Source organism: Panthera pardus, unplaced genomic scaffold (assembly GCF_024362965.1).
Source record: "Panthera pardus isolate Hobbes unplaced genomic scaffold, ASM2436296v1 HiC_scaffold_8, whole genome shotgun sequence".
In the NCBI taxonomy this organism is placed as follows: Eukaryota; Metazoa; Chordata; class Mammalia; order Carnivora; family Felidae; genus Panthera; species Panthera pardus.
The window spans coordinates 150,887,640-150,914,792 of record NW_026527013.1 but is presented as its reverse complement, the minus strand read 5'-3'; positions in this window follow the sequence as shown (position 1 = coordinate 150,914,792).

The following is a 27,153-nucleotide window of genomic DNA, read 5'->3' as shown; positions in this document are numbered from 1 at the left end:
CCACTCTAGACCACTCTGGAAAGGAGTTGATAAGAAATGATTGTCTTCTTCTCGTATTCAAACCTCCCAAACATTGGAGAATCCTTCAATGGCTTCCCTTTGGGTTAGAGGTTAAAGCTGAAAATTTTTTTTTGTAATTCTTTTTTGTAACCTCTTTATTGAGCTATAATTAATACATATGATGCTGTAGATATTTAATGTATACAACTTAATGACTTTGGAGATAAGTACATGCCATGAAACCATAATAATTATCAATGCCATATCCACTTATACATCACCTCCAAAAGTCTCCACCTGTCCCCCACTTTGTGTTTCTGTTTTGGGGGTCTTTTTTTCTCTTACAGTAAGACCATTTAACGTAAGATCTAACCTCTTAGCAAATTTTGTAAGTATGCAGTACAGAATTGTTCAACATAAGCCTATGTTGTATAGCAGATCTCCAGAAATTATTTATTTTGCAAAACAGAAATTTTATATGCTTTGACCAGTATTTCCCCCCCAATGCCTCACCGATCCTTAGCAACCATCATTCTACTCTCTGCTTCTACGTGTTTGACTATTGTACATTCCACGTATAAGTGAAATCGTGCCATATTTGTCTTTCTGTGTCTGGCTTCTTTCACTTAGCATAACATCCTCCGGGTCCAACCATGTTGTTGCAAAGAGGAGGATTTCTTTTTTCAAGGCTGAATAAGAGTCCACTCTGTGTCTATACTACGTTTTCTTTATCCATTTATCTGGGCGCTTGTGTGGCTTCCCTGTGTTGGCTATGGTCACTAATGCCACAATCAACATGGGAGTGAAGGTATCTCTTTGATATTCAGATTTCAATTTCTTTGGATATATACCAGGAAGTGGGATTGCTGAAAATCCTTCATGGGACGCCTTAGAGGGCCACCTTGCCTATGGTCCCCCTGAGGCTCTGTGTTTTAGTCATATGACATAAGAATGTAATGGTTTCTCACATTCTGCTGCTCACCTTAGGCCCTGACAAAGGCCAGGAATATTCTACCTACCACTCCCTACATCTAGCCAGAACTTCCTCAGCCTCCCTTGATCTTCTCTGTCCCACATCCAGCTGGGTTTTGTCCCCTGTTATTCCCGTAATACCCTGTATGACACTCATGATCACGTACTCCAAATCTACTCTCCTTTATAAACTGTACACTTGCCGGAGGGCTGGGACTTTCCTGTCTTGTTCAACACTCTCACCAGCACTAAGACACTATATTTTTAACAATTAAATGGACATGGTGAATGAAGAATAAGTTAGGGGAAAAGCTGAGCTTTTAACCTGCTTTCAGTGTTTTGTTTTGTTTTTTCTGGTCTTGCTACTTACCTCACAGAAGGTATAAGAAAGAATGTGCTGTCTGTCACATTTTTTACATGAGCTGTGTCTTAATGTATGAGTAATTTCACAGACATCAATCAGAGCCTTTTACTCCCAGTGGCTACTTCAAGAAAGGCTTTGTTAATATTCTACCTCTTCAATTCAATTGTAATTAGCAATAAAAAGTATGTAATACATACTTATTAACCATGGTCCAGAGACTGAAAATAATTTATTAAATAAACATAGTTAAGTGACTCGCTGTACACAGTTTTTCATTACAGCATCTGATTTTATAAATCAGCTACAAGTTTTGCTAATTTCCTCCTGCAAATCTGACTTATGCATTTTTAAATTTTAAATGAGCCAAATGTACTAAATAAGATAAACTTCAGTCCATCTCTGCTCATCCTTTACTTCCGTGTAATGGTAAGAACCTGGCCCCAAGGGTGGACCTGTGCTGGCAGGTCATCTTTAGTTACAGCCGTAAAAACCCACATTTTAAAACTGTCATAACAGAATGGCCTAGTTTCCCGTGAAAGGAGAGTCAACTAGTGCCATTAAACTTGAGTTTTGCGAACACCCCTGTTTTTTTTTTCTCAGTAGACATATAAAATGGAAACAAAGAAGTCCAATTTGGCTTATACTAAATCAAAAGTATCAAGTCTCACCTTGATGGTGCCAACCAACATTTAGCTAGTTTATTCAAAGAGAAAGCTACACGCATATAATGGAGACAAATTCTATCCCATTAAACTAAACCGAAACCACTTGCCCATAACCGTTTGTTATAACCTCCTTTAAGCACTGATCCTAGCATTCTCACTCTCCATGTCAATTATGGGGTTCACCCTTTTATTAATTTCTTTTTTTCTTTTCTTTCTTCTTTCTTGTTGTTGTTTTTGTTTAAAAACTTAATTACGCATGCTTTCTGTTGCCTATTTGTCTCAACGGAGAGAACTTTAATCATGTTAGACCCCAGGTTGACAGTGAAGGATAGAATGGAGTTTCACAGACTCTGCCGCACAGAAATAGCTTTAAATCTGCTAACGATGTTACATATGCAGTGTGGCGTGATGGAGAGTGCCTGGCTCATGGTCACAGGAGGACTGTGGCTTCAATCTCAGGTTTGTGATTAAGTGACTCTGGTCTGTGACCCCAAATGAATAATTTTAACCTGCAGGTCTCTTTCTCCTTTTCAGAGGGTTCCTGTGAGGGCTAAAGGAGATAACACATATCACACGATTAATGTGATCCCCAGCAAATGGTAAACATTCAAGGTATTTTAATTATAACTTATTATCTATAAAGTAATTAAGTTATCTGCTGTGATATTTAAGACTGCTAGTTTTCAAATACGTAAATCTATAAGTACTATTTATAAACATATAATCAAAGCTATTGATATACTCAATATATATTTTAAGTGGTGGCCATAGTCATTAACAGTGAATGAGTATGAATTTTCAATTTTTATATTAAAAATTTGACAGCTAAGGGATGCCTGGGTGGCTCGGTCGGTTAAGCATCCAACTCTTGACTTCAGCTCAGGTCATGATCTCGCAGTTTGTGGGTTCGAGCCCCGTATGGGCTCTGCACTGTCAGCTCTCTCTGCCTCTCTGTCTCTCTCAAAAATCAATAAATAAACATTTTAAAAAATAAATAACAATTTGACACCTAATGTGTGATATTTTGTTATCTAGTAAGTATTTATAACTGGTTTTTATCTTAAAGTTGATAACTTAATCCTGGATATTTTAAGGACCATCAGAATCCTGATTTCAATTTAACAATCTGGGTGAACTTACAGAAGGAATGTAGTCTTGTAGTTCAATTCTATATCCATTTATTTGAGACTCAGAATTTTAAAAATTTATCTAACAAACATTCATTGAGCTATAAGCACTATTCTAGATGGAAGTAAACAATGTTAATTGTCTTTGTCATATTTTTGATAATTAGATTGTCAGAGGTGCCCACAAAACCCTATGTGTGGAAATGGAAATTTGCAATGAAAACATCACAAAATGTAATACTTTCGTAATGCTAGGAATGAAGCAAAGATGAAAAATACAATTGATGCAAGACTGTTTTTCTCTTAAAGGTTGCTTGACAAAAAACAGGTTTAATAGAGAGGGTAAATAATATTAGACAGAGAATATCTAGAACACATGATCTTAAGGGTTGATGGTACTTTTTCATGTCTTATTTCATCTCAAAACTTAAGATTTACTTTTTCCTTGATGAGTGGATGCCATCAAAACATGCTTATGGTCATCAAATAGAAGTGTCATTTATTAGTTCATCAGTGGAATAAGGATAAGGCGGTAACAGAGTAAAAGATGAGAGAAATTTCTGAGAAGAAACTATGAAGAAAGAGGTTGCAGGTAATTAGAGTGTGTGCGTGTGTGTGCACGCGTGTGTGTTAGGAATTACCCAATTGGGAAACAACTGAGCTGTAAAAGTGACCACCAAGAGGATAAACAAAACCACACGTGTACAAGCTCTCTGCAGAATAAAGAGAAGACGGCAAAGATCAGATATTTCATCCATAAGCTCTCACCCCCATCCACTAAGTAGACTTATTGACTCAGGACAAGCTGGTTGCTCCTTGGAAAAAAAACAAAACCGTTTTCCTAGAGGTGACTGAGCGACCGTTTCATATGCTTTCTTCCTCTTCATTTCAGCCCAGACAGAATTTGGGATTGGCTGATGCATTATGTTTTCAGAAAAAAGAAAGATCCTCCAATTCAAAAAGAAATCTCCTCTGGCCCATCTCTTTCTTAGGACTTGAATCTTAATGCAAAACATTGGCAAATTATCTCTTTTGCCGTGGCCGGCCCTTTAGCTAAGGTTTTTCTCAGAGTTTGCATTTTTTAAATTACAGCTTATTTTTAAGCTGAATTTGACATAAAGACCAACTGCTCCATGAACTGTGGAAAAATCTCCTACTCTGTGACATGAGGTATCATTTATCTTAAGCAATGGGGTGTAACACTATTGTTTCAGACACCGATTAGTTCTCATTCTGAACCCATTTAAGCTAGTTCAGCTTGAGAGCTGTTCATTACTCCGCCGAAAGAAAGAAAGGAAGGAAGGCAGGGTACAAGGGAGGGAGGAGGGCAGAAAGGAATGGCTGAACTCCACTTCGGGCAATCCTACTGAAAACTGGAGTGTTCCTGTGTATACACAGGTCAGACATCTATTCCCATGACATACCCATTTTTTCCTTTCCCCAGAGTTAACAGAACAATCATGCTTTAGTCCAAATTCTCAACAAGACCACAGGAAAACCAAGTATTTCTGAGGAGACTCTGCATAGGCTGTGTACTCAGAAGTCAGTAACTTCAGAGAACGTGTCTCTTCCTGCATTTTCTCAGTGTGTGGCTAGAATCAAGAATCTCGAAGGTGCTTGCGAGCGGCTAACAAGTTCTGTAATCAAGACTTCTTAAGAAAGCCTATCACTAAAAAAACAGGGAAGTTCATTCCAGCAGGAAACTTGCTACTTGGTGAGCTACAAGCTCATGACTCCTTAGGGAAAATTTAAAGAGCAGCCACTTGGTCTCATGCATCCACAACTAGGAATAAGGGCATATAAAGGTTCACATAGCATAGCAACTAAATCTCTCTCAAGAGAAAAGTCTTTGAAGTTGGAGCTGTTGGTATATCTCTCTGTTAATTATGCTGGTATGTTAAGCAGAGGTTGGGCTAAGAAAAGAAAAATCATTATTATTTCCTGTGTGGACACCACTGAGTATCAACTACAAACTTACAGAATTAACTTCTATGTGGACATGAATCCCATTACATCAGAGTCCACAAACCAAGGCTCTTATAAAAACTGGTAAATCATTCCAAACACTAAAAAAAAAGATGATGGGTTTTATTTCCTTTGATCTAATGCTATACTAATTTATGTACAAGACAGAGTACACAATGTAGTAGTCTCCTAAACACATGACTCAAAATGTCAGAATACAGAGGAATTAATGCAAAGCATATCCAAAAGAAAATAAAACACTAGGAAAGGCCACTTCGTCTTTTTACTGAATCTTATTGGTATTTAGAACCACCCCTATAATGACCACTTGTTGGGTTTACCCAGAATCCCTTCCTCTTCTTTTGCTAAGAGTACCCTACTTTTCCTTATTGTAGGATAATAATACATCAAGGCATACACATCAAGGAACATCAATAATAACATATTCAAGGATAACCCGATATCACACTGTGTCTTGAGGCTTTAAGATTTAGCACAATGACAACTGTAACACAAGTTAGCAAACAGCGAGTTCCATGTCCTAATGACCACAATGACATCCTCTAGAGATAGTTTTGTTTTGCTTTCTCATAGCTACAGATGACATCCCTGGCCCTACATAGCCTTCTCCCCAAAAAGAAGCTTAATGTCTTTTGTAACTCAGACTTGAGAACTATCATGGAGACAAGGATTTCCAAGCATGAGCGTGCTTAGGTTAGGTCAACAGATAGGTCAACGGTGCCTCTCTCCTACAGGAAGAACACAGCCCATGTAAGAACTGCAGGAAATGTAATGCCTGGTTTTTTTTTCCTTTGGTTATTATAGGAAACAAATATTTCAATCGCTTTAGTTACTGACTTTCTCAGTGCCATGAGGAGAATATGATAGAAGCCCAGACATAAACTAAAGTATTATGAAAAAACTTCCAAAATGGCACACAGCCCAGCGAGGGCATGTTTCTATCCTGAAGTCTGCTCCGTGATTTTCATATGTAGCCTTCGAGTGCCCTTAACTTTTAGCTGCAGTCTAAATTTGGTGGTTGTAGCTGTTGTTTTTATAACTTGGGACTATACACGTGATCTTGAATCCAACACAACAAACTTCAGTATTCTGACCCTCTGAATTAAAGAAATTCCATAAAGTAATCATGCAAATTCCATTGTAACCAACCCAGCCCTCTTTTTTTCAATTTTTTTAAGTTTATTTATTGATTTTGAGAGAGAGCGAGCAAGCGAGCAAGTGGGGAGGGGCAGAGAGGGAGAGAGAATCCCAAGCAAGCCCGATGTGGAGCCAAAGTGGGTCTTGAACTCAAGAACTGCAAGATCATGACCTGAGCCAAAACCTAGAGTCAGATGCTCAGCTGACTGAGCCACCCACGTGCCCCACCAAGCCAGCCTTCTTAAACAAAGTTTCCCTTTTCCCATCCAGTTCTGAAAGATTCAAAAGGAATCTTGCTCTGTGCATTACCTAATAATTACTTCACTCAGAACCCAGTAGAGCTCTCTATCCAGTTGCACGGGTCCGAGAAAGTTGGAAAAGCAGAGGCAAGAACTGAACTATAGCTTCCAGGCTGTAAGAAAGTTGGGGAATCCTGTGGCGACTAAGCCATAGCAATGTATATCATCCATTTTTCCCTCTCTTCTTAAGCCATGATTCCAATGACATATACATCCCAGAAAATGGAGAAGACAAGTATTATAAAGTGGCTGAAACAGTCCCCTGTCCTACAGAAGCTTCAAGGAGAAATTGCCACTGAAATTTTATTACAACGTTTCTTGTAGCAATTTATACGGAGGCTATAAAAATGTATCATTCGCTTCGACCAAAAACTCCACTCCTGGGAATGTTTCCTCAGGAAATAACTCAACAGAAGGAAAAACCAACTGCACAATAATGTTATTTGCAGCTCAATCTAAAATTGCAAAGTACCAGAATCAATCTAAATGTATAGCAGTAAGGAATTTTTAAATAAATTATTGTGCATAATTTAATGGAATATTACACAGCCATAAAATGATAATTATACTGTCTTGATAGAACATTCAGGGGAAATGTATAAAATGTTACGTTCTTTATTATAATTACAAGTATTAAAACTAAGAAGGTACATATATAAACATCAGGATAGAATAAAAAAAATAAAAGTAATCATATTGAAAGTATGAGCTCATTGGTGATATTTCTTTGGCCACACTTAATTTATGGCATGTTATAAATCCACAGCAGCAATGACAACACTCTGCCTTCTCCTTCGGGGGAGAAAAATCAACCTTAGTTACCCATTTGTTTCTTAAAAAGGCTCTCACTGAGCAGCTGCGATGAGTCAGTGTTCATTCAGAATTAGAGATATATTCACCTAAAGTCAAATATGCTCGGGCCAAGATTTCTTCAGCTTCATTCCATGTGATTAGAAAATATTTACAGGACTTTGTTACCCCATATATCTGTAACTACCACAGTTCATCTAAAACTGGCTGCCTGTTTCCCCTCACATACTCAATGTCTCTGAAACTGAGATGCATTTTCTAACTGATGTCATCATCAACGAGATATAGTCCCTGTCACTGTCACCTGTTATGATGAAGTTATCATAATGATAACTAAGAAATATCCAAAGAAATATCACCAATGAGCTCATACTTTCAATATGATTACTTTTATTTTTTTATTCTATCCTGATGTTTATATATGTACCTTCTTAGTTTTAATACTTGTAATTATAATAAAGAATGTAACATTATGATGAAGTTATGATGTAACTATCTGCATGTGTGCAAACTTGGTCATGGATCTTCATATGCTCGTCATGTTAGCTAAGCTATTTGCATTGCTGGTAGCACAAATCATCATTTGTGCTTGTTTTTCACAGGCATTTAAAATTTGGACACGGGGCGCCTGGGTGGCTCAGTCGGTTAAGCGTCCGACTTCGGCTCAGGCCATGATTCCACAGCTCGCGAGCCCTGCATCAGGCTCTGTGCTGACAGCTCGGAGCCTGGAGCCTGCTTCAGATTCTGTGTCTCTGTGTCTCCCTCTCTCTTTGCCTCTCCCCTGCTTGTTCTCTCTCTCTCTCTCTCTCTCTCTCTCTCTCTCTCTCTCTCTCTTTCTCTCTGTCTCTCTCAAAAATAAGTAAAATTTGTGTGATTATTCGGCATTAAGTAAAAAGTGTACATGCTGGAAGGCACAGATACTGAGTAGCGGTATAAATCTAATAGCAGGGGAGCAAATATCTTTGTTAGAGAAACGACTGCATTTCGTCTTCTTCCTGCACCAACAACCAGATTATTTTACCTGCATTTTCTCCTTTCTCTGGCTGATAGAAGGCCTTCCATAATTTGCTATCCTTGTGACCCAAGTCCTGGAGAACCCATGTGCTAAAGCAAAAGGCCAACCCACTTAATATTCTCCAGCCTGGACATCAGCCCTCTAGATGGGAACTTGTCCGGGCAATTCTATGGGAAACAACAATTTCTGGGAAAACTGTTTTAGAAGCAACACATTTTTCTCATTGGTGATTTCATAAAATTGGGTAATAATGCTCTAATCTCCTAACAGAGAGTATCTCCTAATCGGTCATATCTAGCACTGCAACAATCACTTAGAGGACCTGACTGTGTTTGCTAATGGACAATCTGGCCTGCTTCAAGCAGGAAGGTGGTTTCACAGCACTAACTGGAACCTCAGGAGAGCAAGGTTTGAATACATACCATTGCATCCCCAAAAGTGTTCTCCTAACATTATTCCTTGGACCTGGAATTTCATTCATTTCTCTCCTTATTCTTTTTTATATTCTTTTCAAATTTTTATTTGAATTCTAGTTAGTTAACATCCACTGAAATACTGGTTTCAGTATTTATCACTGAATAGTGATGAAATAGTGATTCATCACTGACAGTATAACACCCCATGCTTGGGGCGCCTGGGTGGCGCAGTCGGTTAAGCGTCCGACTTCAGCCAGGTCACGATCTCGCGGTCCGTGAGTTCGAGCCCCGCGTCAGGCTCTGGGCTGATGGCTCGGAGCCTGGAGCCTGTTTCCGATTCTGTGTCTCCCTCTCTCTCTGCCCCTCCCCCGTTCATGCTCTGTCTCTCTCTGTCCCAAAAATAAATAAAAAACGTTGAAAAAAAAAAAAATTATAACACCCCATGCTTATCACAACAAGTACCCTCCTTAGTACCCATCGCCCACCGAGTCCTCCCCCCTCAACCCCCCTCCATCAACCCTCAGTTTGTACTCTATTGGTAAGAATCTCTCAGGGTGTGTTTCCCTCCCTCTTTCCCCCACCTCCCATATATTCATCTGTTTTGTTTCTTAAATTCCACATATGAGTGAGATCATTTGGCATTTTTCTTTCTCTGGTTGTCTTATTTCGCTTAGCATAAGACACTGTAGCTCCACCCACGTTGTTGCAAATGGCAAGTTTTCATTCTTTTTGACGGCTCAGTAATATTCCACTGTATATATCTATACACCATATATCTCTCCATTCATCAGTCGATGGACATCTGGGATCTCTCTATCATTTGGCTATTGTTGATAATGTTGCAATGAACATCAGAGTGCATGTACCCCTTCGATCTATATTTTTCCCCTCCATATTCTTAATTCTGGCTAGAAACCTTTGTCAAAATCTTCACCAGAGCATAGAGCACAGGTATTATTTAGTACCTTTTTCCTTCTTTCTTCACCTCTCTTCCCATTCTTTTCTTTCCACGGCAGAAACGGAGGTTCAGAAGCCTTGTGTCCCAGCACCAGCCAGGCCAAACCAGGAGAGACTCTTCATGCAAAAAAAAAAAAAAAAAAAAAAAAAAAGACATTAAGGAAAATTGGGGGTGGGGAAAGTGAATTGGAATTATGACTGATGGTACCCAAGCAAGCATATACTGCACCTCATACTGTGGCTGTTTGAGGATGATGAGGCTCAGATACACACTGGAAGGAAACTCTGGCTTCATTCCTCTATAATAGTTTGTCTTAAATCATGACTTTTAAGGAAATCCAAATGAGAAGCTTAGCAGGTACCAGGACGCAGGGACACATGCATGTTATATGCAGTAATGCTAGAGCACTGATTACCTCTGCCTTTGCCTGGAACGTGGCCCACACTATACATCTTGATAATCAGAGCCTTGGTCAACTTCTCTCTCCCTCCCTTTTCTCTTCCCACTACACAAGCACCCTAGCTTTTCTCCAAAGAGCTTATGCGGATGTTCAGAGCATGATTGTGTTTGCATTTTGGGGAGGTATTTCTGGCGGCAGTGAGGAAAATACACTAGAATAAAAATAGTTAAGGCAGAGGTTGCAGTTAGGAAGATAAGAGATGGTTTTCATGCAAATGAAAACCAGGGCTGCAATGGATCAATGGGAGCGGAAGGAGCTGGGTTCGGTGGTAAGAAAGGGTCGCAGAATAGACTGCCTCCAGTTAAAAGCTCCGTGGTGACTGGTCAGCAGCACGGCTGTCTAATGGCCTTCATTCCTAACCTTGACACTGTTGGGAGTGGATGCCCTCTCTCGTTTATCACACTTCCGTGTTACCCCTCCCCCCACTGCCTTTCGTTCTCAGAAATGTTGGTTGACTCTCACTCAACTCAGCTCTCTCCTCCCAGTAAATCACCTTCATACCTGGCTTCATGCCTTTATGGGCCATCGTGAGCACAGCAGGGACAAATGTCTAAGATTTCTGTGCGGGTCTATAATCCACAGCAGAGATGAATCAAAAAGATCATCATTTTGAGTACTGAGTTGCTTGAATTAATTTAAACCTTGTTCCGAATAATATCTACCAAGAAATCTACATAAATGTTTGTCATCGCAGACTCATGAATAATTGTGATTTGATTAGGAACAGGTTTCTAATGAAAACTGTATTGTCATTGAACATGATAGGCTTATTCTATGTGCTTAGGCTTATTCTTAGTTGGTTCAAGCAGGATTGCCAGACTCAACTCCTCACCTGGTGGTGGCTGATGGAGAGTGGAAATACAGCAGTGAATTTTTCCACACGGTCCAGAGACCCTATGGATTAAAAAGAAAAAAAAAAAGGTTCTTGATCAAATAAATTTAGGAAATGCTGCATACCCTAATCCCTTCTTGAAGCAACTCTGATGTTATATTAACATCTCAAAGGCTCTGGGAAGTCCTACATTAAACAACTACTGAACAGAGCATTCCCTAAACACTGCAGCCGGTAAAGCCCATATAAACTTGGAAAACCTATTTAACCTAACTGTGCTTCACTGCCTCTCTATGGTGGGAGTATTGGACCTTGCTTCCTACAGAAAATGCTAGAAAGAGCTGACAAGCACAATTAAGAGTCACTTCACAAACGGGAACTCACTGGCCCTTAAAACCATGCAAGGGCCAAGTTTGTGCCACATTTAGACAATTGTTCCATTATCCCATGGCCTTCCTTTCCCAAAATAAGCCACAGTCATCTCTCACATTGAAAGGATGAAATCACACCATGGCCATTGCACAGTGAACTTAAGAGAGAAAAAGGAAAGAGAGAGACAGATCTGCCCCCAGAATGAAGTGCCCTGTGAGGTTAATGGGGGTTGCACCTTACAGGCCCCTTAGAGAAGACCTGGCCACGTACGATATGATCACATAGTCTTGTCAAATTTGCAAATAAGAAATATTTAAACTGCAATCGTTTAGATACTATTTCTTCCCACCCTGATTCGCCATCTGTTACATCTTTTCCCGTGCCGGGTAACGTTGGTGTAATCGTGAATCATTTTGGTTTTTTGGCTAAGAAGTTGAGTTGGGGACACACCGAGTTTGGGTTTCATAGGATATGTTTATGCAGCTTCCAGTCATTTCTGTTAAGTTGTGACCAGCCATCCCAGTGAAGGAATGGCTTCCAAAACTCTTCCTCCAGCCCACTGTGCCAATCTACCTGGCGTCATGATCTAAAGCACGGTGAGAAGGAAACATGTCCTACGATTGACGCAGCAACAGAATGGTGTTGTTTGTGAATGGAAAGCAGCACGTGAACTGTAGGGAGTCAGACACTAATTTGTATGATATTTCACACGGAAGATTCCACTGTCATTAAAGCACAATCAGAATTGAAGTTTTCTCCTGTCAAAAATGTACTTGATTGTGCCACATACATAAATGTACATGGACCATACATCTTCCTTTTTTGATGAGAATCCTTTTTTTTAATTTAATTTACCAGAATTTCCGTGTTCGTAGGGCACAAGCCTACAACTGTTCCATTGTTGTATACATCCCAAGATGTTAGATGATGTCTTAGAATATCCCTCACAGGGGCACCTGGGTGGCTCAGTCAGTTGAGCGTCCGACTTCAGCTGAGGTCATGATCTTGCTGCTCGCGGGTTCGAGCCATGTTGGGCTCCATGCTGACAACTCAGAGCCTGGAGCCTTCTTCGGATTCTGTGTCTCCCTCTCTCTCTTCCCCTCCCCCTGCTCGCACTCTGTCTGTCTGTCTGTCTCTCTCTCTCTCTGTCTCACTCTGTCTTTCAAAAATAAACATTAAAAAAATTTTTTTTCAGTTCAAAAAAAAGAATATCCCTCGCATACTGTCTGGATAAAGTCTAGCAGCTCTAGATGAAACAGTGCACAATATTGTCACTGACCTAGTGACACGGATAAAGAAATAAGTGAAATATTTATTAATAAGTGACTGCATGAGACGTAAGATTCATTTCATTAGAACACTTTCAGCTCCATACAATATAGCACCAACTTAAAATGACTTGAACTACTCTTGTTCATTCTCTAATTTCAGATTTATTTTATATTATTTCAGAATTAGAGATAATACCAAAATTCAAATATGATCAAAAGAAGCCAAAATGTAAATTGAAAGACAATACTGGCGAAGTTTCAATATTACCAAAATTCTTATTATATCATGACGGAAACTAAAACGTGCGGATCAGTATCATGACCATAAGGACAAGAATCATATTCAAACAGTCCCAAATCAGAAGTAAAAAAGCAAGAGGCAAATGAATGTGGCAGGAAACACAATTTGCAGTATTTAAAAAATGTTGTCAGATTAAAAAGATGCTCAACATCACTCATCATTAGGGAAATACAAATCAAAACCACATTGAGATACCACCTCACACCTGTTAGAATGGCTAAAATTAACAACTCAGAAAACCACAGATGCTGGTGAGGATATGGAGATACGGGAACCCTCTTGCACTGTTGGTGGGAAGGCACACTGGTACAGCCACTTTGGAAAACAGTGTGGAGGCTCCTCAAAAAATTAAAGATAGAACTACCCTACGACCCAGAAATAGCACCACTAGGAATTTATCCAAAGGATACAGGAGTGCTGATTCATAGGGGCACATGCACCCCAATGTTTATAGCAGTGCTTTCAACAATAGGCAAATTATCGAAAGAGCCCAAATGTCCATCAACAGATGAATGGATAAAGAACATGTGGTTTATATATACAACGTAATACTACTTGACAATGAGAAAGAATGAAATCCTGCTGTTTGCAACAACATGGATGGAACTGGAAGGTATAATGATAAGTGAAATAAGTCAATCAGAGAAAGACAGACATCATATGTTTTCACTCATAGGTGGAACTTGAGAAATTTAATAGAAGACCATGGGGGAAGGAAAGGGGAAAAAGTCATTTCAAACAGAGAGGGAAGCAAACCCACAAGAGACTCTTAAACACAGAGAACAAACTGAGGGTTGATTGGGGGGAGGGGGGAGAGGGGAAAACGGATGATGGGGATTGAGGAGGGCACTTGTTGGGTTGAGCACTGGGTGGTGTATATAAGCAATGAATCACGGGAATCTACCCCTGAAACCAAGAGCACGCTGTATACACTGTATGTTGGCTAAATTACAATAAATTATATTTTTAAAAATAATAAATAAATAAATAAAGTCCCGATTAGACTGCCTAAGAAAACTTCAAATGTCTAATATTGTAAAGTTTACATACAAAGCCCAGTTTAAAGAGGTTTTTCCTAATTTCGCAAAAATTTTAAACACTTGCATAGCATTACCAACAGAAGGTTGCTAAGCCGAAATAAATGTTTCTAAACTATCAGTGACACAAATCAACTTTGAGTCAATCATTCTAAGGGAAAAAAACTATTATCTCTCTACTTTCTTTATAGAAAATGATATTTAAAAATTTATTGTCATTTGAAGAGGCAAAGAGAAGGCAACCAAAAGAATGTTGCAATTATAAAAGTGCATTGGGAAGTGAATTAATAAAATTGTGTTCTTCTTCAAGATTTTGTGACAATTTGGATATCTGTATACTTTAAAAAAATGAATAACTTGTGATTTGTCATCCTAAATAAATATTTATTTTCATACCTAATTTAAAGTTACATTTGTAACTTCGTATTCTTTTTCTTATAGAAATCTCCCCAAGTCATCAAAGCCTCAGAGCCCACACAACCTGGACCCACTCTTGATCCATCCTTTCTTAGACTTTGGTGAGGGAATTCATTCAAACAGATTGACCAGTTGGTTATTTGATAGCATTTTATATATTGACCCAACTACCAGTGAATTTAATGAAAGTGGATCCCATACCTAGACCTCCAAAGGTAAGCTTCTCTGAGCTCAAATCACATCCTGATAGTGAAACAATTCTCTAAAATGAAGAAAGCTGGTAGGAGTGAATCTTGCTTTCTATTCTGGAAGTTTCAAGTTCTGTCCATTGGAAATGAATGGCCTAGAATTGAGATTTTTGAAGATACACATAAATAGTTAAGGGCATCTAAACGTAATCCCTTGGTTTTAGAAAGCCAATTTCATGAAGAAATGCTTCATGAAAGAAATTTCATGAGTAAATGCTAGGAAGCATTTACTCATGACAGTGTTCATAAGCAAGGTGATATAAAACTAATATTTGCCTTGTGGCCTATTGCTATGATGGCACAGACAGATTAATAGAGGAAGTTGAAGACACTGCAAATGATCATTTGTCTTTCCCTGCTTAGAGCAACCCGACCCTTGGAATATACTACCCCCCCTCCCTGCCAACCACTGTAACAAAGATCAATAACCCAGGCTCTGTGTGGCATTAAATAAAGTGTGTGGAGGTGGGGAGATAAGGTAAATCTTTTCTAGGGACTTTCTTAAATTCTAAACAGTCTGGCCCGTGACTCTTAGGTAAGTTTAGCTGCTTGCTTCCTTTGCTATCCCCAAGATCCTCTCCACCATAACAAAAAGGCTAAAGAAAATTAAGGAAAAGGGGGAAAAAGTAAACTAAATAGCTAGTAGTTCAACAGGGAAAACAGGGTGAATGGGATAAAATATATTAAACCAAGATTAAGATTCTTATGTTTTTAGGGCACCTGGGTGGCTCAGGTCAGCATCTGACTCTTGATTTCAGGTCAGGTCATGATCTCACGGTTCATGGGTTCGAGCCCCATGTTGGGCTCTGTGCTGACATTGTGGAGCCTGCTTGGGATTCTCTCTCTCTCTCTCTCTCTCTCTCTGCTCCTCCCCAATCTGTGCGCTCTGTTTCTCTCTCTCAAAATAAATAAATAAACTTTAAAAAAAAGATTCTCATGTTTTCAACCTGGCATCCTCCTTCAATGTTTGCAAAGCATTAAAAATAGGTGCACTGTGCATCCCGTCTACAATGCTTCGTCTTCGTAATTGGCCAGTGTATATGCTACATTCACAGAAAGCTATTAAACAAGATGACGGCTTGGCAACGTCGCAGCAACTCTTCCATTTTCCATTGTTATGCTGATGAGCAATTGAAATGGCTGTAATCAAAATAACTGTTATTCTATTTTTAGTGATCTGTTTACTCTCCAAATTAAATACATATAGCAAGAAAAAGTAACCTGACACGGTCAATGCTATAAAAAGAAACAAATGCCTCTCTCACGATGCCCTTCTACAGTCACACAGGAGAAGACTCACTGAAATGCGCATAATATGGTCCATTTTCCAACAACGTGGTTTGCATCTCCTACTCCATATAATATCAATTACTTTTGAACTGTTCTGAATTCCTCTGATGACAAGCATGTCATTAACCCTGCAAGCACTCCCCCTTGACTTGGCAGTAACCTCAGGTTAGCCATGCCCTAGCAGGCTGACTTGAACATCTGTGGCAGCGTGAGCGAGGGCCCTACGACTCATGGGTAATGGGAAGCGTGGAGACTGGTGCCATTTTGAGGGTACTGAGCAGGTAAGCCACTCTCCCCAGTTACATAAAGGAAACTGACAGTCAAGCAATGCCATAGCTGCTGTCCAAATTATGCAGAAGAAATGACACTTGACCTCTTAATGTTTAGTAGTCATTTCAGGTAGAGATTCTGGACTTTGGGTCTGAGAATCATCATTTGTTCCAGACTCTCTCCCTCCAGGCAGGTGAACCCCTAAGCCATCCACCACCTATGACTGTCTCTTTCTTGCCTCTGTCTACAGGGAAGCCAGAGGACAGCTTGAGACAGCTGAAACCGAGTCACATAACAAGACAGCCATCAAGAGGAAGAAAAGATTCCGCCAGCAGAAGGTAATGTTCCTGTTACAGGAAAGATTGTACAAGAACACATCCCGATCATAGCAATGATCACTATTATACTCTGCCAACTCGTGTCACAACACATATCTATCAATGTCAGCTTGGCCTTCCTATTCTGCTTCCAATACAGCAAGAGACGATCCCAGCTCCGACAGCTATCTATCATGGCTGTTATTTTCCTGTTTTCGCAAGACAGGAAGAAATGATGACCTTCAAGCCTTGGTGAAGTGGAACCTTTCTCTCCTTTATTTTCCTTCTGAAGAAGGGACACTCCATATTACTTATCACTCTTTAAATCTGTTTTGTCGAGTCCAAAGATCTATATAAATGTATCGTATTGTTTTCATCATGATCGTTAATATTGTGTAAATCCTTAGTTTTTCTTTATAGGTTCATATTATTCCCAGAGAAAACATGGTGAAATTCTTGAGGCCTAACGACCCAATCTATCTCTGTTAACTTAATCTTAGGACATCTCAGTTTCCATTCCTTGCATCCATATTTAGTTGGACGGGAAGCAAATAACCAAGACCACATTGTGTAGAGACTCTGCCTTTAAAGGTCTCACAAGCCAGGAGATTTATTACAACTACAAACATATGCTCAAGATGCTATATGAGTTAAGAAATGGAAGTTTCTTCCTTCCTCAGAGTCCTCATATATATTGTTCCCTTGGTCTCAGGGGGACACTTAGCCTACTCTCTGCCTGGAGAACTCCTGTATCTCCTTGGCTTAGATGGCTTTTCTCCAGAGAAGCTTTCTCACTTCCATTATTTCAAGTAGAGTCTACCTGTTGGATGCTCCCTTCCACAGTACTTACAACATGAAAACAAAATAATTTATGATTATCGGTTTGATGTATATATGCCCCACTAGACTGCAACTGCCTCACTGTTACACGCCTAGCATGTAGAAAAAGGGAGACCATACATCTGGGATATCTTAAAGGGGAAGTGTGCTTCAGCAGACAAGCATGGAAGCCAAAGAAGGAATGGCTTTCCAGAAAGCGAAAAAAATGGGGAAAGATGAAAAAATTGGAAAAACTGGCAGGAAACGGGCAGACTGATGGAGAAGTAGCATGCCAAGGAATTCACACACAGTCCTATATGTACTGGGAAGCCACTGAAGATGCAAGCAAAAAAGTGATACGCATTTTAGAAATATGGCTTTGGCGGCCGTGAGGGCAAGAAGAGCTTTCGGGCAAGGAACTCAGTGAGAAAGTTACTGAGAAATGTGGAGTGTCTGAATCAAGGTAGGACCTGAAAATGTAGAGGAAGGGATGGATTCGAAGGACATTAGGAAAGCAGAAATAATCGTTATTGGCAATAACTTAGATGCCGTTGGGAAGGGAATGGAGGGGTTACGGATGACATGGCGGTCTGGGATTGGGTGACTTGTGATATGAGTACAGTGTGATACCACTAATCAATATTTCAAATGGGAGGTTAGGTTTGGGTCAGAGATAATAGTCATCATTGGGCACTTACTGAGTCTGAGGTGTCCATGGGTCTTCCAGTAAGGAAGTCAATAATCCAGTAGAGTAAATGGATTGAAGGCTCAGGAGAGAGGAGTGGGCTGGAGTTGGAGGTTTGCGGTTCTCAATGAATGAGGGGGACTGATGCCATGAGAGCACACGGGAGTGACAAAGAGCAGGGGTAGAATGAAAAAAAGGGGGCTGGTTGCAGAGCCCTCATAAACTCTCTTGCCTCTTCCATCCAGCCCACCACTTGCCATCTTCCGCTGGCTCAGCACTCCTCCTCTGCAAGACCCTTCATTCCAGCCCCCTGGCCAGGCCTTCGCTTACCAACAACCCAGTCCTCATACCTTCGACAGGAAAATAAAATTCCAATTCTGAATGCCTCCAGACAAGTGAGAAAAGGCCAAGTTGTAACTCTCAAGATGGTGGCATGATCACAAACAACATGGCTGTGCTGCTGACGGCTGGGCTTGTTTGCTGGGGCTGACATAACAAAACACCACTGGAAGCCAAAAGTCCAAGATCAAGGTGTTGGCAGGGTTGATTCCTTTTGAAGGCCGTGAGGAAGAATCTGTTCCGTGCTTCTCCCTTGTTTTGGTGGTTTCTGGCAACCTTCGGTGTTTCTTGGTTTATAGACACACTACCCTGATCTCTGCTTCCATGCCCCGTGACGTTCTTCCTGCATGCATGTGCTTGGATCCAAATCTCCCCTTTTGCTAAGGACACCAGTCATGTTGAAGTAGGTCCTACCCTAATGACATCATCTTAAATCAACTAATTACATCTGCAACAGCTTTCTTTCCAAACAAGGTCACATTCTAAGGTATTAGAAGACTTGAAAATATGAATTTTGAGGGAACGCAATTTAAGCCGTAACAACCGCTGAACACCATCCATTTGTTTTTTGGTTTGTAGAGAAGCTATTTCTTGCATAAAGTAATATAACAAGAAAGTGCTTGCTCTATGACCTGGAAATTGTTAAAAGTACTGTAGTTATTACTTTTGATAAGACATTAGCAATTTACATAAACGGTATTGCAAAATCGTTAAGGGTGAAGCTAAGGGCCTTCCTAATCCAAATGCTGAGTGTATGGACACAATGATACGGCATGATCACAATGATCACCATGCCAAATTTTTAGTCCTTTCTATGCAACAAAAACACAGGATCAGACTGTTGATAGCTATTCTATCACTATTTTTAGGCTTTGTGACTGTCTGCCTCGTCATCCCCATGAGTTTTGTAATGGCTTTGTGTAAAATGAGTTTATTCACCTCTGAAGATTTAACACATAACTGTTAGGACTGTGGCCATTAGTCCCCGACTCGTCGCGGGGGCATCAGTGCTCATGAGGTCATTGCTTGGCACCCCCCAGCAACTGAGCGTCAGTGGCATCATTCAGAGCTTGCGGTGTGACAGGTGTAGGAGCATCCCAGGGGGTGCATGCGCGATCCCATGCTCCGTCACCAGCCTGATTTCTCCATGTTTCTGAATTAACGTTTTTAATGAAACTCTGCCTCGCACTTTTCATTGGCTTCAAAGCTTCTTCCCGGCATCTTAGAACTGAACTTGTAGATACTCACATGCCTCTAAATCCCATTCTCTACCTGAGAAAAGGGATCAAAAGCTTAGACCTCCTTTTGATCTGCATGGCACAATGCTATCCTCAGAGCCCTCCAACTGGTGATATTTTGCTCCAGTTTCTTTGAGGTTGTTTTCATTCAGAAGAAGTTCTACCAAAGAGAACCGCAGAAAACCTTTTACTCGTGTGCACCTTTGCACTTCCTCTTGCTCCAAAACCTATCTCCACGCGGCTAATTTCTCCCTCACAATATAACTGTAAACATCGGCATAGCATTCTGCGTAAACCCTACGAGGGATTATAGTCCCTCTTAGTCCCACGACATAGCTACCGCCCCTGCGAGTTTCCATCCAGCTGAATGGAGGGCCACAAAGAAGGCCTTCCCTCCTGGGTGTTTTTATTTATCGTTTATTATATTGGGACAGACACAAGTCAGTTAACTTGCCAGCCTCGATCGAAGCGGGTGGGAACCAGAAGTCTTCCTTGCCTTCATTTAAACTCCCTGCCTCGTTCCTTGTCAAGCTAATTCTAAAGTTCATTCAGACTCTACTAATAGGCTGTATAAAATGGCCCTACATCAGAATTCCCACCTTGCTAGTCACAAAATAGGGACAGTCAGTGCTTTGGCACAATACGTACTCCTCGACTCAGAGCCAATAATGCGATATGAAATTTTAAGTGCAGAATTCTTAAAATTAAGTTGCTGCCAAACCAGAAAGGACATATATTGTGAATCACTGGAGAGAAAAATTACAAAGGGCTTGGGTTGGCTGCGTTCAGCTGGGTTGATAGCTATGGGGCAGAGGGAGAAAAGCAAGGAAGCAGTGTTATAGAAAATGAAAATCCACTTTTATAGAAAATTAGGTGGTCAGGGACATGGTTGGGGGGGGGCAGAAAACCCCACAATGTCCAGGATGACCTAATGGAGTGAGTCGGGTCTTAGGGAGAAAAGTGATGAGACAGAGAGAGGATTAAAAGGATTCCTAGGAGCACAGATTTGTGAGGACCGTCTACGGGGTCATCATGCCCTCCAACCAAAAGCCAATGGAAATAACTAAATTCCAGAGGCTGAATGGAGGCAACAAGGCCAATGCCACAAAAAAAAAGGTGGGGGGGCTTGGAGAAAGAGCGATAACGAGAGGAAGATATTGAGAGGGACTGTTCAGTGTTTTGAAACCAGCCACGATTGGGAGAAATTGGGAGAATTTTGTCTCTCTCACCTGGGAGGCACCGCCCTGACACTGCCTTTACCTCTTCCTGCTATCTCGGCTGCCCCGTGCCCTGCCCCCCAGCCTGCGCCCAGAGGTGGTATCCAGAGTCACTCTTGTTAAGGAACACCTTTCTGCCGGGGTCTGTAGCCAGCCAGCTTTTGTATCATCTTAATGGCAAATCAGGTTTTTCTATGGATGTGGCCAACACCTAAATAGGCTTTTACTCCCCAAGATTCTTGCAACAGGCTATTTACCAGCCCCATTTCCACTCCTGACATGTTTTCACCCCTTCTTCATTCTGGTTGAACCATTTGAAATCCCTTTCCAACTGGCGTGGGAGAGGAATCAGCAGCATTAGCTGCTCTCCACTTGAACCTTCTCAGAAGATGAATCAAACCAGCAAATGAGGGGGCCCCCCGGGTGGCTCAGTCGGTGAAGCGTCTGACTTTGGCTCAGGTCATGCTCTCACGGTTCATGGGTTCGAGCCCCGCGTTGGGCTCTGTGCTGACAGCTCGGAGCCTGGAGCCTGCTTTGGATTCTGTGTCTCCCCCCTCTCTCTCTGCCCCTCCCCTGCTCACACTTTGTCTCTCTTTCTGTCAAAAATAAACACGAAAGAAAATTAAAAAACAAAACAAAACAAAAACCAGCGGACGAGGAGGAGCACTTTGTAACGTGCATATTTGCTTATTATTCACCTTCACTCTCTACAGCCCATATCCTCAATCCAACAGTGAACACTAAAGCAATGCCTAGGTTTGCACTTGGCTGATTTAAATGTTTATTTATTTATTTTGAAAGAGAGAGAGAGAGAGACAGAAGGAGAGCACATGCGCGTGCCTGAGCAGGGGAGGGGCAGAGAGAAAGAGAAAGGGAGAGAGAGAGAATCCCAAGCAGGCTCTGGCAAGGTCAGCAAACAGTCCCACGTGGGGCTCCATCTCATGAACCATGAGATCACGACCTGAGCCGAAATCAAGAGCCAGACGCTTAACCGACGGAGCCACCCAGGTGCCCCCTGCCCTTGACCCATTTAAACGTCCTCCTCTCTGTACCAGAAAAAGTCAAGTGGGACTATTTCCAAAAGCAACAAGACGAGGTAAAATCCACAATTCTGCAAGTCCCTCTCAAAGCATCCCTTTACTCCTCTTTATTCATAGGATAATGGCATCAAAGCATCAGTCCGAGATCTGCTAAAAAACGGGACAAGAGTGTTGCATTTTATTTGGTCTTGGATAGATTAAGTGAAGTTGAAATGAATTAAGAAAAAAAAAAAAATAGCAGGCAGTAAGAGCATCCCAACAGAGTTTTCCTTTTTTCTAAAGAAAAAAAGTGCAGGAGGATTGAAAGCTTGAGCGATGTGGTGCAATACAGATGCTATTGACCAATAAATCACAAAGGTAAGAGACGTCTAGAAAACGCGCATATAAGCGATTCGACCATCCAGATGAAAGGCTGCCAAAAAGTGCCATCAGAAACTGCCAGCCTCCCTGCTCAGGCTGCTCGTTCTCCTACTTTCTCTGTCCGTGGCCTCAGTCCTGCCTGCACGCTGGCCTCACCCTGGTTCACTGCGGACAACACATGATACAGTCCTTACCAAGCTCACAATATGTGTTAGCAAAGTCTTTGGTTGGTTTTTTTTTTCTTTTTACTGTGTATTTTCTAATTCCATCTGCTGCCCAGGCACGGAGTCTGGGCACTGACTTCTTCTATCTGACCCTCTGAGCCAGTGTTCCGGCCTTTGTCACTCAACTTGTCTGTGTACGTGTTTCCCAGGCTCCAGCATTCCTGGGGCTGCTCCCACACACTCCGATGGGCTGGACGCCTCTGGCTTTTTTTTCTTCCGTGCTCCCCCATGTCTTTGCTAAGGTCCTAAACCTGCTGTGCTGCCCTAGTACGTGGGCTTCTGACTTCTCGAGACCTCACTATCTCTGTCAGAGCCTCCCTCCCAGATAATTCTCAGGCCCTACGCTGATGCTACCCTGATCCATGCACGGATAAGCATAAAGAAAAGGATTTGGGGGTCACAAGAGAATTACTTATTACTCTGGGTGTATGGATATTTGCTAAGAGCCAGATATAGATGTAAGTACAAATCCATATAGCTATTCTCTGCTATATGAAGGGAGAAAACGGTTACCATCGGGGTAATGTGAATAATAACTGAAGTGGGTTAAGATATGAAATAGGAAATGGGTAAATTAATCAGGGGCTGGGGACACTTAAAAAAATAACTTGGGGCACCTAGGTGGCTCAGTCGGTTGAGCGTCCAGCTTCGGCTCAGGTCATGATTTCACGGTTCATGGGTTCGAGCCTTGCATCGGGCTCTGTGCTGACAGCTCAGAGCCTGGAGCCTGCTTCGGATTCTGTGTCTCCCTCTCTCTGCCCCTTACCCACTCACTCTCTCTCTCTCTCTCTCTCTCAAAAATGAACATTAAAAAAAAGAAGAAAAAAAATAATTTACTCCAACAATGAAATATTCCACAGAGATTTTAAAATTGGTTTGCAAACTAATAATAATAATGATAATTAAGTCAATAGAGAATGGAGAGCATCACCCTTGGTGAATATACTCAGAACCAGTGACCTACCAGCTCAGAAGTTTCTTGCCAGACTGATGGAAATCCTGCTTCTGTCACAGACTGATAAATTAGCACAGGAGAGGGATTATGTAGCTATGCTCAAGAAGCTATCAGGGGACTGGAAAGCAGTGTCAGAATATGCTTCCTGTCCTCGGTAAAACCCTTCCAGGCAGGAAACTACAAACATTATCAAAAGTCCTAATGAAAACCATGATCATCTAGAGGTGAGCACCCACCAAAAACTGTGTTCTTAAACCTGACCCCAGAAAAACACTTGTATCCAAGTAGTTACAAAAATGGTCTGCAAATCAACTAATGCAACAGACTTTTTAAAAAGGCTAAGAATGTAAATGCAAATACATTTGCCAACTGGCAGGTGAGAAGCCCTGAATACAAGTGACTTAACCTGGAATTCAGACTTGAAGAGAATGTCTGATATCAGCTGTCCATGTTCAAAAAAAATTTTTCAGGGCGCCTGGGTGGCTCAGTCAGTTAAGCGTCCGACTTCAGCTCAGGTCAGGATCTCACAGCTCCTGGGTTTGAGCCCCGCATGGGGCTCTGTGCAGACAACTCAGAGCCTGGAACCTACTTCAGATTCTGTGTCTCCCTCTCTGTCTGCCCCTTCCCCACTCGCACTCTGTCTCTCTTTCTCAAAGATAGACATTAAAAAAATTAAAAAAAATTTTTTTTCAAGTTATTGGTATTTTGGTCAGCAGAAAAGCAGATTATATCCAAGGGTTTCAGACTGCTTTGGGAAGACAACAGACAGAAGGTGACGCTGGGGACTGACCAATTAACTCATGGTAAGTAGAGGGAGAAGCAGCAGGCTGGGGACCAGCTTCAGTCACCAGGCCAACTCATAGAGCTCTGTTCACTGTTATCCAGAAAATATTCTACACAGTGATAGGTTTTTATGGCTGGGGTCCACTATTAGCTAATCTAAAGTTGTATTTAAAAGAAAAATGAATATTCTGACCCATGATCCCTTTGAAAATCTGAGAAATTCCTGGACTTCTCCCTCAAGGAGAAAAATGCCCCTAAGGTACAAATTTTACAAACAAGTACTCGGGGCTCCATGGATCAATGCCAAACTCATGAATCCACAAGCCACATATTAAAAACCCCTGCATTTGACTAATCAAGGAAGAGAGACAGGTGTCTTAGAGGACATAATCTGCTATGAACATTGCAAGGGATGTGAATAAGCATACAGAATGGTGTGCCGAGAGCCACAGTGCAAATGTGCAGGAGGCCAGCAGACCTGAGCGCTATCATCACGTTTCAAGAATAATGTTTGAAGCTATCTTAGTGAATTATCCCATGATGGCCAAACCCACGAAGTGAAACCCTCTCGGTTCCTCCATGTTGTCACCACTTTTTAAACCTCCCTACCTCATGCACTCCTCTCTCCTCTCTGTGATTTCGCTCCCTTATCCCACATCAGCTTGTTCTTTCATTCCTTGATTTGTTCTTCTGACCACCAGGGACTCTACTCCTGACCCATGAAGTACAAGCAGGAACACCCTGCTGTCCAGCCAAAGGAACCTAAATACACCAAGCGCCCAACAAGTTAAGCTTCTGAAAAGCTTCCTCAATGTCACGGCAAAGCTCATTGAATTTCAAATTGCAAGACAGGGTCACCCCCCAAAAAATATGGGAGTGAGACTGGATTATTCAATGCGGAAGCAAGTCATTCATTCTGCTGACAACAGCAGGGCCTTCTGTCACAGTTTCATGGGACGGGCCATGTACTGAGAATGGATGACCGCTCTATGATGATCTGGAAAAGGGCCACTGTAAAGAGAAGTAATCAGAAGGCCAAACAGCAGAGAGAGCAATCAGAGATAGGGCGGCTTTCTGGAACAAATACATCACTTAGATTATGTTTAAAGCCCCAGAAGACTCTGAAAATAGCAGCAGCCAAGATCTGAAGGACAGTGTTTTAATGTACGTAATACGGAACAGCCATTTGTCACACATCAGTCTTCTCAGCCATATCCAGTCCTTCCAGCTGGCGACATAGTCAACAGGGTCATCTTCTCCCACCCACAAAGGACTAATACAAATTTTAAAAAGCACCATCAGATTTGTCAAGTACTTTTGAAAGGACAACGAAAAGTCTTGGCCATTTGATTATGATTATGCACAATAAAACAAAAGAGAGTACATTGGAATTGAGTTTTGTCAGGTGAAGCACAAGAAAAAGAGGAAAAAAATGAAATAAGCAGGATGGACCCAGGTTACGTCACAATCCTAAGTGATTCAGGCTTCAAAATGAAGAAACATTTTGAGCACTTACTAAATGCAAGGCAGCGTTCCATGCTGTAAGCCATTAATTTTTAAATCTAACTGTCCATAAAAATTATCTGGATGAATGTTAAAAAAAAAACAACACTCTTGGGATTCTCCTTACAGCTTCTAAATCAGAATCTCTGATCTGAGACCCTAGACTCTAAATTTTTTAAAGGGCACCTTGGGTGATCTTGATGTAGCTTCTAATTCTGTAGAATTAACAGGACATAGCCCCTGCCCTCATGTATTCGACAGCACAATTTCTGAGGAAATGCCTAAGTGTAGATAAAATGTGAATGTGTACAATATTAAATAACAATATAGCAACACAAGGGATATCATGATGCAATAAATAATAATGTCCCCTTTTCTCTGTCCTTTGACCAAGCACAGAGAAGTAAAGGTAATGATACATAGATAGAACAGGAGCAAAAAAGAAAAAAAAAATTCTCCCTATTTTACTGGATTATTTCAAATCAAATTTTATGTGATTGTAAATTATAAAAAAGGAACCGAGAAATCGTGTGAGGAGAGAAAATGCAAGTAAATAAAAAGATTTAGCTGCAGCCAAAATGATTTTTCCTATGGTTTTGAACATGCAAATCATTCTCCAAACTAACAATTAGCACAGAGCTAATAATTAAACAACATTTGTAATAATAATTAAAGTGCATTAGAAGAATGTTAGCATCCTTCAAATTTTAACAGCCCCTAAAAAATAATTTTCATTTTAATGTGCCTAACTAATTAAATTGACTACATTTGTCTGGCAGTAGTCTAAAACCCTGGCTGAAAATCATAAGCAAAACACTGTACAAAAAAAAAAGGAAAGAGGAACTATAAGGGCATACAGTTTATAACACATTAACCAAGTTTTAGAGGAATTATACAGGTTTCATGTTCAAATCCCTCTGGTCTGCCTTTGTCCTGAACCTGCTCAGGTAACCTCCCTGTTACCCTCAAGTGTAGGGTAGCCCCTAGTTATCAACAGACAGAGTTCCCTGAGGTCATCTACCAAAAGGACTTGACTTTGGAGTCACCCAGCTACCCTAGAATTCCCTGGGACCCTGTTAGAACACCCAACTTCATTATACTGAAACCCACCCCCCAAATTAACCCTCTCTGGGCTTCCATATGTTGATGTTGTACCCTTCTTATGCCCCCCCAGGCCATATTCATCTTTAACTGGCATGAATTTCACAATGTGGACAATATTTCTAACAAGAATTTCATTTGCCCTTGAAATGCTGTATCTAAGAGCATCTTGCCATACCAAGTGGATTATCTGAAGATGCTAAGAAATTAATCGTTAATTATTTTTGCCCTCTTAATATTGGCTCATCATTTAGCTACTTCCCTTCAGAAATATAAAAGAATTTAAAGATGGGTTATCTGTTCTTTATAAATTTAAAAGATAAGA